Source organism: Erythrolamprus reginae, chromosome 1 (assembly GCF_031021105.1).
Source record: "Erythrolamprus reginae isolate rEryReg1 chromosome 1, rEryReg1.hap1, whole genome shotgun sequence".
NCBI classification, from domain to species: domain Eukaryota; kingdom Metazoa; phylum Chordata; class Lepidosauria; order Squamata; family Dipsadidae; genus Erythrolamprus; species Erythrolamprus reginae.
Genome location: NC_091950.1, coordinates 257,735,188 through 257,748,140, shown reverse-complemented (window position 1 = coordinate 257,748,140; position 12,953 = coordinate 257,735,188). Strand labels below are relative to the sequence as shown.

Below are 12,953 nucleotides of genomic sequence, written 5' to 3'. Positions count from 1 at the left end.
AGATTCTCTGAACCTTTTGCCTCTCAACCCAACCCAGGGCCATTTCCAAGGCAGTTAATTAATTTTTTCATAGTCGACAAACTATAGTACAGTATTCTGTATGTGTAACGTATTTTTGCTGAATTTGAAAATGAAGGAAGACTAATATAGATCTATTTCGGCCTTGTTGTGACCTCATCAGTAACACTCACTTCTCTTCTGCTATGAATGTTCTTCTGGCCTTGGATACCTGGCAGCCTTGGTGGATCAGCATGTACCATGTTGGTCGATCTTGTCCTAGGGTTTTCCAGGAGGTGGTGTCTATATCGAGGGACTTGAAGGAGGCTTTCAACATGTCTTTGTATCACTTACTTTGTCTCCCATATTTAGATAGATAGGTAGGTAGGTAGGTAGATAGATAGATAGATAGATAGATAGATAGATAGATAGATATTGTAGAGTACTAATGGATATCAAGATACTGCAAAGGGGGCAAAATAACATGGGCAAAGCCATAATTTTCTATTATTATCTAGCTTTGCAAGCTGATTTTTTAAATAACGGGGCAATTTTTTTTTCTGCACTACCATTTTTGTGTGCTTCCAGCTGCATCTAACAGCAGGACACCGATAGTTTTCAGCAATGAAAGTCAGAGAGAATTCAAGGAGCATAAGGAAAAAATATTAGGGAGCTAGTGGCCAGCCTTAATTAACACAACAGTTGATAAGACAAGTTAAAACTCCCTTTGCACATTGTGCTTCTCATTCTGCCTCCTCGGCGTCCCACCATAGCACACTTGGTTAATATTTTGAAAGATAGAAGATCACTCTTCTGGTAGAGATCCTAAACCAGTGATGGCAAACCTATGGCACAGGTGGCACGCGAAGACATATCTGCTGGTGCACCAGCCATTGCTCTAGCTCAATTCCAACGTGCATGTGTGTGTTGGTCAGCTGATTTTTGGCTTGCACAGAGGCTCTTGCAGAGCATTTTTGGCTTCCAAAGAGCCTCTGAGTGGGTAGGGGAGGGCATTTTTACCCTCCCCCGGCTCTAGGGAAGCCTTTGGAGCCTCGGGAGGACAAAACTCAAGCCTACTGGGCCCACCAGAAGTTGGGCAACAGTTTGTTTCTGGCTTCCAGAGAGCCTCTGGGGAATGGGGGAAGCTGTTTTCACCCTCCCCTGGCATTAAATTATGGGTGTGGGCACTCACGCATGTGCAATAGCACACGTGCACGCTTTTTCAGCACCCAAGGGAAAAAAGGTTCCCCATCACTGTCCTAAACATTTTGTATTAATAAAGGGGATCTAGAATGAGTAGATCCCTACATTAAGAGTGACACACTTCCAGATGGAGATTCAGTTAATACTTTGACACAGGTTTTCATTAATTGAAGCGCTCTCACTTTCCTTCCATCAGACCGTGTTTGGCTGGCAGGGGGATGGGGAGCACGCGCCCGTGGAAAAGGGCGCTCGGGTGTATTTGGGGGTGCACGCCTGCTCACGGGCGTAGCTTACGGGGAACGGTGGGCCAGGCAGCAGCTAGCCAGCCAGCCGGCGGGATGGCGCTTCCGAATTCGCAGCCTCCCCCCCTCCCTGCCTGCATCTTCGCTCCATAAGACGAGGCTGATTTTTCATCCTACTTTGGGAGGAAAAAAACTGCGTCTTATGGAGCGAAAAATACGGTAAATCTAAGTGTTATTGCTAATGCTATTCAAGGGTAATCCCTTGTAGAACAATAGTCCAAGCTGGAAATGACCGGGAACTGAGTGACTGAAAGAAGGACCTCCCAAACCAGGAACGACATAACTGACTCCTAAAGCAGGAGCCATGAATCCAGGAGGACCCCAGATTAAGCACTAGGAATTGTCTGAGTTGGTGCAACCCCAGCAAAGACCAGAGATTATGAACTCTTAGGTACAGAGAAACTCCCCACCACCCAGGGGTGGGCTGCTGTCCGGGCGGGGGGGGGGGACGCAGTGGGGTAGTGAAAATGGAGCTCCACCCCAGAGCACCCAATTTGCACTGAAAGTTGTTGAAAGAAAATGCAGGGTGACTTGCATAAGCCACAGCCACAGTGTGGTAGTAAAAAATTTGGTAGCCCTTCACTGCCACCACCACACACACACACATATACACTCAGAACCACTCCATCTTACCACAGTTCAGGGTGAAGCCTGTTCCTCACTCAGATCCCTAAAACCTCAAGGTATGGCAAAAGAATGTCCACAGCAGCTTTTTCTCTAGAACTGGAAAACAAAAACCTTCATCTCCAAGTTAGCTGAGTAGAAACTTGTACAAGAAAATGGACAGTAATGGGTCTGTGCAAGCTTTTGCTGTCCTAGATCATAAGAAGAGCCATGCTGAATCAGGCCAAAACCCATCGAGTCCAGCATTCTGTGTCACACGGTGGCCCACCAATTGTCCATGGGGATCTTGAGCAGAAAGAGAAGGCAAGACCCTCCCTTTCCCCTGACCCCCAACAAATGGTACTCAAGGGAATCCTGCTTGCCTCAACCAACATAGAGGCGGCACATGAACATCCATTTCAATAACCATCAATACACTTGGCATCCTACTCCCTGTACAGCCTAGCCAGGACTTAAAGGCCAGTCCAATGTTTCTCATCCTTAGCCATTTGCAAATAGGTGGATTCAACTCCCAGAATTCACTTGTGACCCTAAGTCAGGGACTACCTGTACAATGAGTTACCATTGCAAAATATTAATTAGGTTAGTTGGATCGGATGCAAATGAGTTTTAAACTAACAGGTTGGAAATAATAGCTGTGGAGTACTATTGAACTACTTCTGAACCAGAAAATGTTTTCATTTGGAACTTTTTGTCTCACTGATAAGCTACTTTTTGTGAACCAACATCAATACTCCTTTTGCAATCTATTCAAGTTAACTATTGCATTTTTCGGTGTATATGACGCACCTTTTTCGTCCCTAAAAGAGGCTGATAATTTGGGTGTGTCTTATATTCCGAATGTAGCTTTTCCCCCCCCAGCCCTAACTAGCTGCTAACAATCTCCCCAGCTCTTATCTTGCAGGTTCTTTCATTGTTTATCTCTGCAAAGAATGTTTTCCAAACCCTAAGTCTTTGCAGGGTTTTTTTCATTACTCTAACTTGCTCTGAGTAAGTTTCTTTCCAGCCCTAGCTAGCTGCTAAGGATATTCCCAGCTCTTACAGCTTGCAAGCACTTTCATTGTTACTCTCTGTGAAGAATGTTTTCCAAGCCCTAAATCTTTGCAGGGTTTTTTTCATTATTCTAACTTGCTCTGAATAAGTTTCCTTCCTTTCCAGACCTAACTAGGTGCTAACAATGTTCCCAGCTTTTACCAGCTTGCAAGCTCTTTCATTGTTACTCTCTGCCAAGAATGTATTCCAAACCCTGTCTTTGTAGGTTTTTTTATTGCTTTATTTGCTCCAGATGTTTCTTTCCAGCCCTAACCAGGTGATATTAATGTACCCAAGCTCTTTCATTGTTACTCTCTGCAAAGAATATTTTCCAAGCCCTAAGTCTTTGCAGGTTTTTTTCCCATTGGTCTAACTTGCTCCAAATGTTTCTTTCCAGGTCTAGCCAGGTGTTAATGATGTTCCCTGCCCTTACCCACTTGCAAGCTCTTTCATTGTTACTCTCAGCAAAGAAGAATGTTTTCCAATGTTTTCCTTAAATCTTTGCAGGGTTTTTTCCACTGCTTTACTTGCTCAGGCTGTTTCTTTCCAGGTGCTAATAATGTTCTCAGCTCTTACTGGCTTTATTTATTTATTTATTTATTTATTACTTAGATTTGTATGCCGCCCTTCTCCGAAGACTCGGGGCAGCTCACAACACGTGGAAACAAATCATAAATAATCTGACAAATTTAAAATATTTAAAGATTTAAAAAAGGCCCCATATACTAACAGACGTACACACAAGCATACCATATATAAATTAAACATGCCCAGGGGGAGATGTTTCAGTTCCCCCATGCCTGACGGCAAAGGTGGGTTTTAAGGAGTTTACGGAAGGCAGGAAAAGTAGGGGCAGTTCTAATCTCCGGGGGGAGTTGGTTCCAGAGGGCTGGTGCCGCCACAGAGAAGGCTCTTCCCCTGGAGCCCGCCAACCGACATTGTTTAGTTGACAGGACCTGGAGAAGGCCCACTCTGTGGGACCTAATCGGTCGCTGGGATTCGTGCGGCAGGAGGCGGTCTCGGAGATATTCTGGTCCAATGCCATGAAGGGCTTTAAAGGTCATAACCAATACTTTGAATTGTGACCGGAAACTGATCGGCAGCCAATACAGACTGCGGAGTGATGGTGAAACATGGGCATACCTAGGTAAGCCCATGACTGCTCTCGCAGCTGCATTCTGCACGATCTGAAGTTTCCGAACACTTTTCAGAGGTAGCCCCATGTAGAGAGCATTACAGTAGTCGAACCTCGAGGTGATGAGGGCATGAGTGACTGTGAGCAATGAGTCCCGGTCCAGATAGGGCCGCAACTGGTGCACCAGGCGAACCTGGGCAAACGCCCCCCTCGCCACAGCTGAAAGATGGTTCTCTAATATGAGCTGTGGATCGAGGAGGACGCCCAAGTTGCGGACCCTCTCTGAGGGGGGCAATGATTCCCCCCCCCAGGGTGATGGACGGACAGATGGGATTGTCCTTGGGAGGCAGAACCCACAGCCACTCTGTCTTATCCGGGTTCAGTTTGAGTCTGTTGACACCCATCCAGGCCCCAACAGCCTCCAGGCACCGGCACATCACTTCCACTTGCAAGTTCTTTCATTGTTACTCTCTCAGAATAAATTTTTAAGCCCTTAACCAGAGGATAAAATAATGTGCTGAAGCTGAACAGACTAAGGATGCTAGCCAGATGAATATCTGGTAAGCAGATTCTTTTCTCTATTTTCCTCCCAAAAAACTAATGTGCGTCTCATATTCCAGTGCATCTTATACTCCGAAAAATACGGTAACTAATTTGATATTTTAAATTTTAAAAATACCCTCTTTCTAATTCAGCTATTAAAAGCATATTTTGTAAAACACCTATCTATCTATCTATCTATCTATCTATCTATCTATCTATCTATCTATCTATCTATCTATCTATCTATCCATCCATCCATCCATACATACATACATACATACATACATACATACATACATACATACATCATAATACAATATATAATAATTTACAATATACAATAACAATTTATAGAACCATCTTGTTCTATATTATATCGAAATGAATTGGCAGTCTTGGCCTTAGTGAAGTGGATTGAATAGCAGATTAATAATTAATGTGATTTTGGAAATGTTATTTTACTTTATATCTGAAAAGCTCAGTTCTTCACTTCAGCACTTGTTTTTCATGAGAAAAAAATTGTCATTGCATGTACCAGGGATGTATTATGTTTCTAAATATTTGTGTTCTGGACTTGCAGTTGATTGGATTATAATAGATATCTGACCATCAGGCAAAATGCTCTTGGACATATTCAATGTGTTTTGAAAGACGGATTAAAATGGCTTCTTTTTTTACAAGTGGTATTTTTCTCAGGTAATTCTCTTTGTGCAAATTTATTTGGTTTTCTTGTTTGTTTGTTTGTTTGTTTGTTTGTTTGTTTGTTTGTTTGTTTGTTTGTTTATACAGCTGCCCCATCTCACAGAAAACTTTGTACTAATGTAAAGTAGCTATTGTATCAATTTTTGAAATCAATTTTTGATACAACTGATTCTGCAAATATTTGAAAGTACTGTAAATCCATCAGTTTCAGTAAAATCCCCTGTAAAAGATGTGGGATCTTATCTTGCTGAGACACAGGACATAAGAATTATAAATAAATATATCTTAGTAAAAAATTACCATTGCATATTTTGAAAGAAAATAAATAGAATATCATTTTACTTTTCAAATTACCGTAATTGTTTTTGTTTTTATGCTCCAAAAGAAATGTATGCTTGGTTTTCAATCTGATTTAGTGCTCTTCCCAATCATAAACATAGTTTACCCCATCTTCTACTCCACCCTCACCTTGTTAATTGTAACTTAGCTTAATATGAATGTTTTTGCTATAATAAATCCTACAATACTTTCATTGTGCTGCAAGATTATCTTGGTTAATGCCCTGAAAAATGCAAAATATTTCAATCCTAATTAGATTTACAGTACTTTGATCTAGAAAGTGAACTACATAGCATTTATTATAGCCAGGCAAATTGGTATCATCAGCTTAAGTAATCACTGAACCAAACACATTTTAGGTTTCCCATGTAAGATATCTATCTTAATGTTAACATCTATTTCATTAATGTCAATAAAGCAAAATAGAGTTGTCTTACAGATGAATGAACCAAAACAGTTGAACACATAAGAACATAAGAAGAGCCATGCTGAATCAGGCCAAAGCCCATCAAGTCCAGCATTCTGTGTCACACAGTGGCCCACCAATTGTACATGGGAATCTTGAGTAGAAAGAGAAGGCAAAACCCTCCCTTTCCCTTGACCTCCAACAAATGGTACTCAAGGGAATCCTGCCTGCCTCAACCAAAATAGAGGCGGCACATGGACATCCGTTTCAGTAACCACCGATACACTTGGCATCCATTAATCTGTCTAATCCTGCCTTGAAGCTATCAAGGCTAACAGCTGTCACAACCTCTTCTGGAAGTGAATTCCATAAACCAACGACCCTCTGGGTGAAGAAATATTTCCCTTTATTTGTCCTCGCTTTCTTATCTATGAGCTTTAAGGGGTGTCTCCTCGTCCTAGTATTGTGTGATAAAGAAAAGAATTTTTCTCTATCCACCTTTTCTATACCATGCATGATTTTATACACTTCGATCAAGTCACCCCTTAAACGCCGTCTTTCAAGGCTGAAGAGACCAAGGCATTGCAACCTGGTTTCATAAGGAAGGTGCTCCATTTCCTTCATCATACTTGTTGCCCTTTTTTTTAATCAGTTTTATATCCTACATGCCTCAAAATTGTAGAAGTCATGTATACTATAAAATACATGGTGTTGATTTCATGCATGATTTTATCTGCATTATTCTTTTTCTTCTTTTCTCTTACATCTGTAGCTACAAAGGAATTCAATGGTACAGTATTTTTTCCTTATCTATTTAATTTAATTTTTCTGAATATTAATCTTCTATACCAGTGATGGCAAACCTTTTTTTCCCTGGGTGCCAAAAGAGCATTTATGTGCACTATTGTACATGTGCGAGTGCCCACACCCATAATTCAATGCCTGGGGATGGCGAAAACAGCTTCCCCAGCCTCCCGGAAGCCTTCTGGAGGCCAGAAACGGCCTGTTTCCCAACTTCTACTAGGCCCAGTAGGCTCGTGTTTTTATTTATTTATTTATTTATTTATTAATTACTTAGATTTGTTTTGCCCTCCCCAGGCTCCAAAGGCTTCCCTGGAGCTGGGGGAGGGTAAAAACGGCTTCCCCCATCCCCCAGGAAACTCTCTGGAAGCCAATAATGCCCTCCCAGAGCATCTGTGTGAGCCAAAAATCAGCTGGCCAGCACACACATGCATGTTGGAGCTGAGCTAGGGCAACAGTTCATGTGCCAGCAGATATGGCTCTGCATGCCAACTGTGGCGCCTGTGCCATAGGTTCGCCATACAATCCATTAATACACAAATGACACAACTATTTTTTTCTTTAAAGCCATGCTGTGCAGATTTGACAAATATATATATATATTTCCTTCTGTTTGGAGAACCACAAATGGAATAACTCAGTGACTGCATTAATAACTCAATGCTGGAAATAGTGCTGGCTGGTATTTAAGAAATAATACTGTACTGGCTTATGAGAAATCTGCAATGCCAAACGATATGTATATTTTACTCTCTTTTTTATGCCCAAGCCCTGTGCCAGATCTGCATAAACACGAAAACACTTCCTCTTCTTCCTGTTGATGCTGTGGTAGTGATGTCACTCGCACTCAAGCAAAATTTCCCTGTGACAGTTGATTACAGAATTGTGATGGAATGTATATTTCCTACCTCCAATAAACATCCTGTTGTGGAATGTGTGTATGTTCTGAATATGCAAAAACAGAATGTTAGTTCAAGGAAAGCACGCTAGTAAACAAATCTGAAGCTTTGCTTTTGATCCACAAAACAGGTGCTTAAATCAGTGAAGGAGAAATAAGTCATGTTTAAAAATTAGTAACAGATCTTAAAAAATATATTCTTTGTCACAGTTTCATATTGTTTCAAAAAATTTCTTCCATACAGAGTGCAGTGGATGAAGTGATGGTATATCTGTATCAAATATAGGGTTTTGTTTTGTTTTTTTGTTTTTTTAAAATACATTTTCTGAAGAAAGAATAGAGCATAAAAGAAACAATACACTTGATTAGAAAATTGCTGTTCTAGACCAAAAGAATGCAATCACATGACCACAAAATGCTGTTGTAAAAATGCTAGCAGGTGCCAAACAACCCAATTGCAATCACGTGATATGAAGCGACACTGTGGCAGTGGTCATATACCACTGTTTCAGAGGCCACTGTTACTTTGAATTGTTACACATCATAAATTGAGAACTGCCTTTAGTTTCTTTAAAAGTAATGCATTCCTTGTTGATGCCTCTTTTTCTTTTAAAAGAGTTATGCAGTATTTCAGATTACCATTTCCAGACACAAAAATCAGATTGAATAACCTGGCAACTGTTTGCCAGGTTTGGGTTTCTTATTATGTTTATGCTTTCATTGCCCAAAAAGTTAAGGCAGAATGGATAGGAATTCTCTGTGTTGAAGACTATATAATTCTGAAATTTCCCTGTTTTATGACAGGTTTACAGGATTCAACCAAAAAACCCCACAATTGATGGCCTTGTTTGTTTTTTGCAAGGGAGATAGGAAAACAGCACGATGATGTTCATGGTTTCCATTTGTTTTAGAATTTTATTTTGACCAGCAGATACAGCTTTGCTTATTCTTGCTATTTGGTGTATTACACTTGAATGAAGTAGCTAATCTCTCCCAAAATGAGGTGTTTTCTACAGTGAAGCCAATTTAGTCCAATTGCCATTCAAAAAGGTTTGGCTGACACAGTCAGGCGGTAGGGAAAGCAAGTACGATGCTTGGCTGCATAGCTAGAGGTATAACAAGCAGGAAGAGGGAGATTATGATCCTGCTATATAGAATGCTGGTGAGACCACATTTGGAATACTGTGTTCAGTTCTGGAGACCTCACCTACAAAAAGATATTGACAAAATTGAACGGGTCCAAAGACGGGCTACAAGAATGGTGGAAGGTCTTAAGCATAAAACGTATCAGGAAAGACTTAATGAACTCAATCTGTATAGTCTGCAGGACAGAAGGAAAAGGGGGGACATGATCGAAACATTTAAATATGTCAAAGGGTTAAATAAGGTCCAGGAGGGAAGTGTTTTTAATAGGAAAGTGAACACAAGAACAAGGGGACACAATCTGAAGTTAGTTGGGGGAAAGATCAAAAGCAACATGAGAAAATATTATTTTACTGAAAGAGTAGTAGATCCTTGGAACAAACTTCCAGCAGACGTGGTAGATAAATCCACAGTAACTGAATTTAAACATGCCTGGGATAAACATATATCCATCCTAAGATAAAATACAGAAAATAGTATAAGGGCAGACTAGATGGACCATGAGGTCTTTTTCTGCTGTCAGACTTCTATGTTTCTATGTTTCTAAAATAATGTTCCAGTTTTGTTTTGATATTTGGAAGCCAGAATGAGCAGAGAATATTGTGGAGACATTGCTTTAGAAAATTGCTTCCAATGAGTGCTTCCGTTAAAGGTTGGTTGAAGCTTCTCCATAAAAGATTTCTATAACGCTAATAAAGCTAGCATGAGATGTTTGGCTCCTTAGCAAGATAATGATAGAATGAGACTGGGTAAAACATCTGAGGGACTTTCATAAAAAACAAACCATCCAAAATAAGAAATAAAGTTGTTTCGATCCCAGCTACTCCTGGTGATCAAAATATTTCTGTTAACTCTGACAAGCTCAGTGTCTTTAACCATTGAGCCATCATGCCCCATCAAATTTAGTTTAATGAAGGCCAAAGAGATAACAGCACAAGTATGCAAACCAAACATAGTCTCTGACAGACACATGCCTGAACAATTTACTCCTATTGGAGTGCATAGAATAACCCAAAATCAGTCAAAGATTCCAAAAGCCAGTTCAGAAGAGCACAGGCATAATTCATATGAATTGTCATACAAGAGCCAGAGAGTAAATAGTTGTTTCCAGTAAAAGGCTATAATTCAAGGCTGCCTCTTCAATCAGGCTTCAGACAACTGTTGCTAATAAAGATATTGACTCACTTGCTTGACAAGATGCTTCATAGAAGGCCTCAGCTTTTCTCTCTCTACTTACCAGGCTGCTCCAGCTTCTCTTTTTGATCCACCTCATGTGATTGGTGTGATTTTTAAAAAATTAGATTCAAATTAGAGTTTTTAAAAAATCCAAACTTGAATCAGTTTTTAAAGATTGTTAAATACGTTTGCCTTTAATTTTACAAATAACTGACATTAAATCATGTTATAACTAACGTATTTATAATGTTCTTCTGGATTTTAGACTTTCCTTGTAAGGGGTGCCCAAGAATTAATATCCATATTGAATGAATTGAGCAAAAAGAGATTCCACAAGAACAAATGTTTATGAGAAGTGGCTTTACAAATATTTTGAAGGCAAGGACATCTCAAGTGGTAAAAGGCCTAATGCTGTACCTGGAGCATTTGGTTTTTTAATTTATTTATTATTTATATTAAGAAAATTAGTGGCTGTGACAGTGGGAAGCATCACCCAAATTGCTTTTGTGATACTTCTGATTGTAACTGTAAATCAATATGGAATTGAATAACCTTTATTCTCAGGCAAAAGTACTTGATTCAATTTGAATCAGAATAGCCAGATCTATAAAATAATATTTTATATATTATATTAAATTATATTATTATATTACTATATTAATTAAATATGGTTGCCTTTGCCTGAGAATAAAGGATATTCATTCCATATTGGTTCACTAGAGTAAGAAAACCTGATTGGTTTTGGCTTTGAATATTGTATATATTTGCCCAGTGGGAACTTATCTTACAAACGTGGGCTTATTACATAAATGTGCCTAGAATTTATAGCTTAGCTAAAGCTCCAGTCATTTTCATTTGAATCCATTTAGCTGCTTTAATCTCTCTCTATATATAAACCAAATGCCATTCACACATCATCATGAAATCTCCAGAACCATAAAGCCTACAAACTTGAAACTTGGAGTGTATGTTCCTCTTGGCTTCTAGGTGCTCGCTAAGAAAGGATTTTTAAAAGGAACCTCTGATCAATAGTATTTCTTATATTATTATCCACGCACTCTGATACTAAGGAGTTAGACATTCTACTCCCCGCTCCCCACCTGAAAGGGAGAGAAAGGGATAAGATAGGAGCGGTTTCTGTGAGGCAAGCCTGAGGGAGAGAAGGGGAGAGGGAAGACCATAACTACTCGTTAACGTTCAAGCTTTAACTGTCAATTTATCAAGCCTGATCACATAGTTTCATTGCAAAGCATGGGTATCTAGCTATTAGTTATTATATTTGCATACTTCAGGAAAATATAGGTATGCAAAGCATTCAGAACTAGTCCTTCACAAAGCACATCAAAGCTCATGAAGATTAAATCAGCCACATCCTTCGTGAGACTCAGGCAACTGCTTCAAAAGACAAGAACACTTCCACTAGAATTGCTAACAAAATTGTCTGTGCCTACACAGAGGCATCTGACTGTTTCTTCCACATGTGGTGACTGCTTAAATATTTCAGACAGATGCTTCATAGGTGCTAAACTGCTTTGTATAGCACCTCTTTTAATGGTTTGTACAGCCCTAAAAAGTAAGAGTGGTCAAATTGCACACTGTAGTAATATTAATGTTATTTGCAGATGAAGGTTAAAAAATTCAGTCCCTAATGTATTAAAGAGAGAATTTACAGCCAAAAATTATGGTTCTTGGAGGAAAGTATTTGTGATAAATTATCAAACATAAGCAGAGAATTATATAAAAACTTCTAACCAAAAGTATGTGATAAATTAATCTCATTTTTAAACCTTTTCTTTGATTCCTAGATTGCTTAATGGAATTTTATGATGCAAAGATTCTGAAAGAAGAAATAAGTTCTTTGGGATAAGTGTTCCATCCAAACTAAGTCTCCAGAAAACATTGCATCCTTATTTTTAAGATGCTTGAGTGCCAGCATGCTACTATAAGAGTCTGGAAGGAAACACGGATATATATATGGGAGCTTATTAGGCTATCTCTGAGTCAGTATTAAAGTGTAAAAACAACACTTTCATTCAGTGGCTTTTCGCTCTTGCTGTGCACATCACATCAAATTCTTCTATCCATGGGATGTCAGATTCCTGAAGGCAACTCAACATCATAAGTATGTAGTATGATAGACTTGCAGGACTGGCACAATATGTTTGTATTGGTGCTATGTACTGTATTATACTGTAATGTTACCCACATATTTGTATAGAGGATTGTGTGTTGTCAGTATATTTTATTGGGTTAGGGATTTTCTTTCTTTCACTGAGTTGTTGATATGTATTTATTTGGGAGGTGGTACACAAAGGGAGGCTCAGCCAATATAATTGTACATATGTGCATTGTCAATAAAGATTGAATTGAATTATTTCATTAACATTTTGAATAAAGTCTTTATCAATTGAAAAAGTTGAATTGCAAGTCCATCCAACCTTATTGATTACAAAAGCCTCAGTTTTACTCCAGCCTCTTGCTTTCATCCTCTCTGAATTTCTTCAGTTCCTTTGAATGAAATAAAGTGGTGTACTCTATGAGATAACTCCCAAGTAGTTTTAAAGTTACTTGCACAAAGCCACCCAAGTACACCATGAAATTCCTGCACAGTCAAGTGAGGCTGCAGGGGAATTTAGCAGAAAAGGATTACAT

The 12,953-nt window shown here is 39.3% G+C and overlaps 1 long non-coding RNA gene across 1 annotated transcript; it reads left to right on the top strand.

Moving 5' to 3' along the window:
• Positions 1-9,469: 9,469 nt before the first annotated feature.
• LOC139160601 (uncharacterized) lies at positions 9,470-12,680 on the top strand. The gene is made up of 2 exons (XR_011557973.1): positions 9,470-10,679; positions 12,107-12,680. It is a non-coding gene; the product is annotated as an uncharacterized lncRNA (long non-coding RNA).
• The last annotated feature ends 273 nt before the right edge of the window (positions 12,681-12,953 follow it).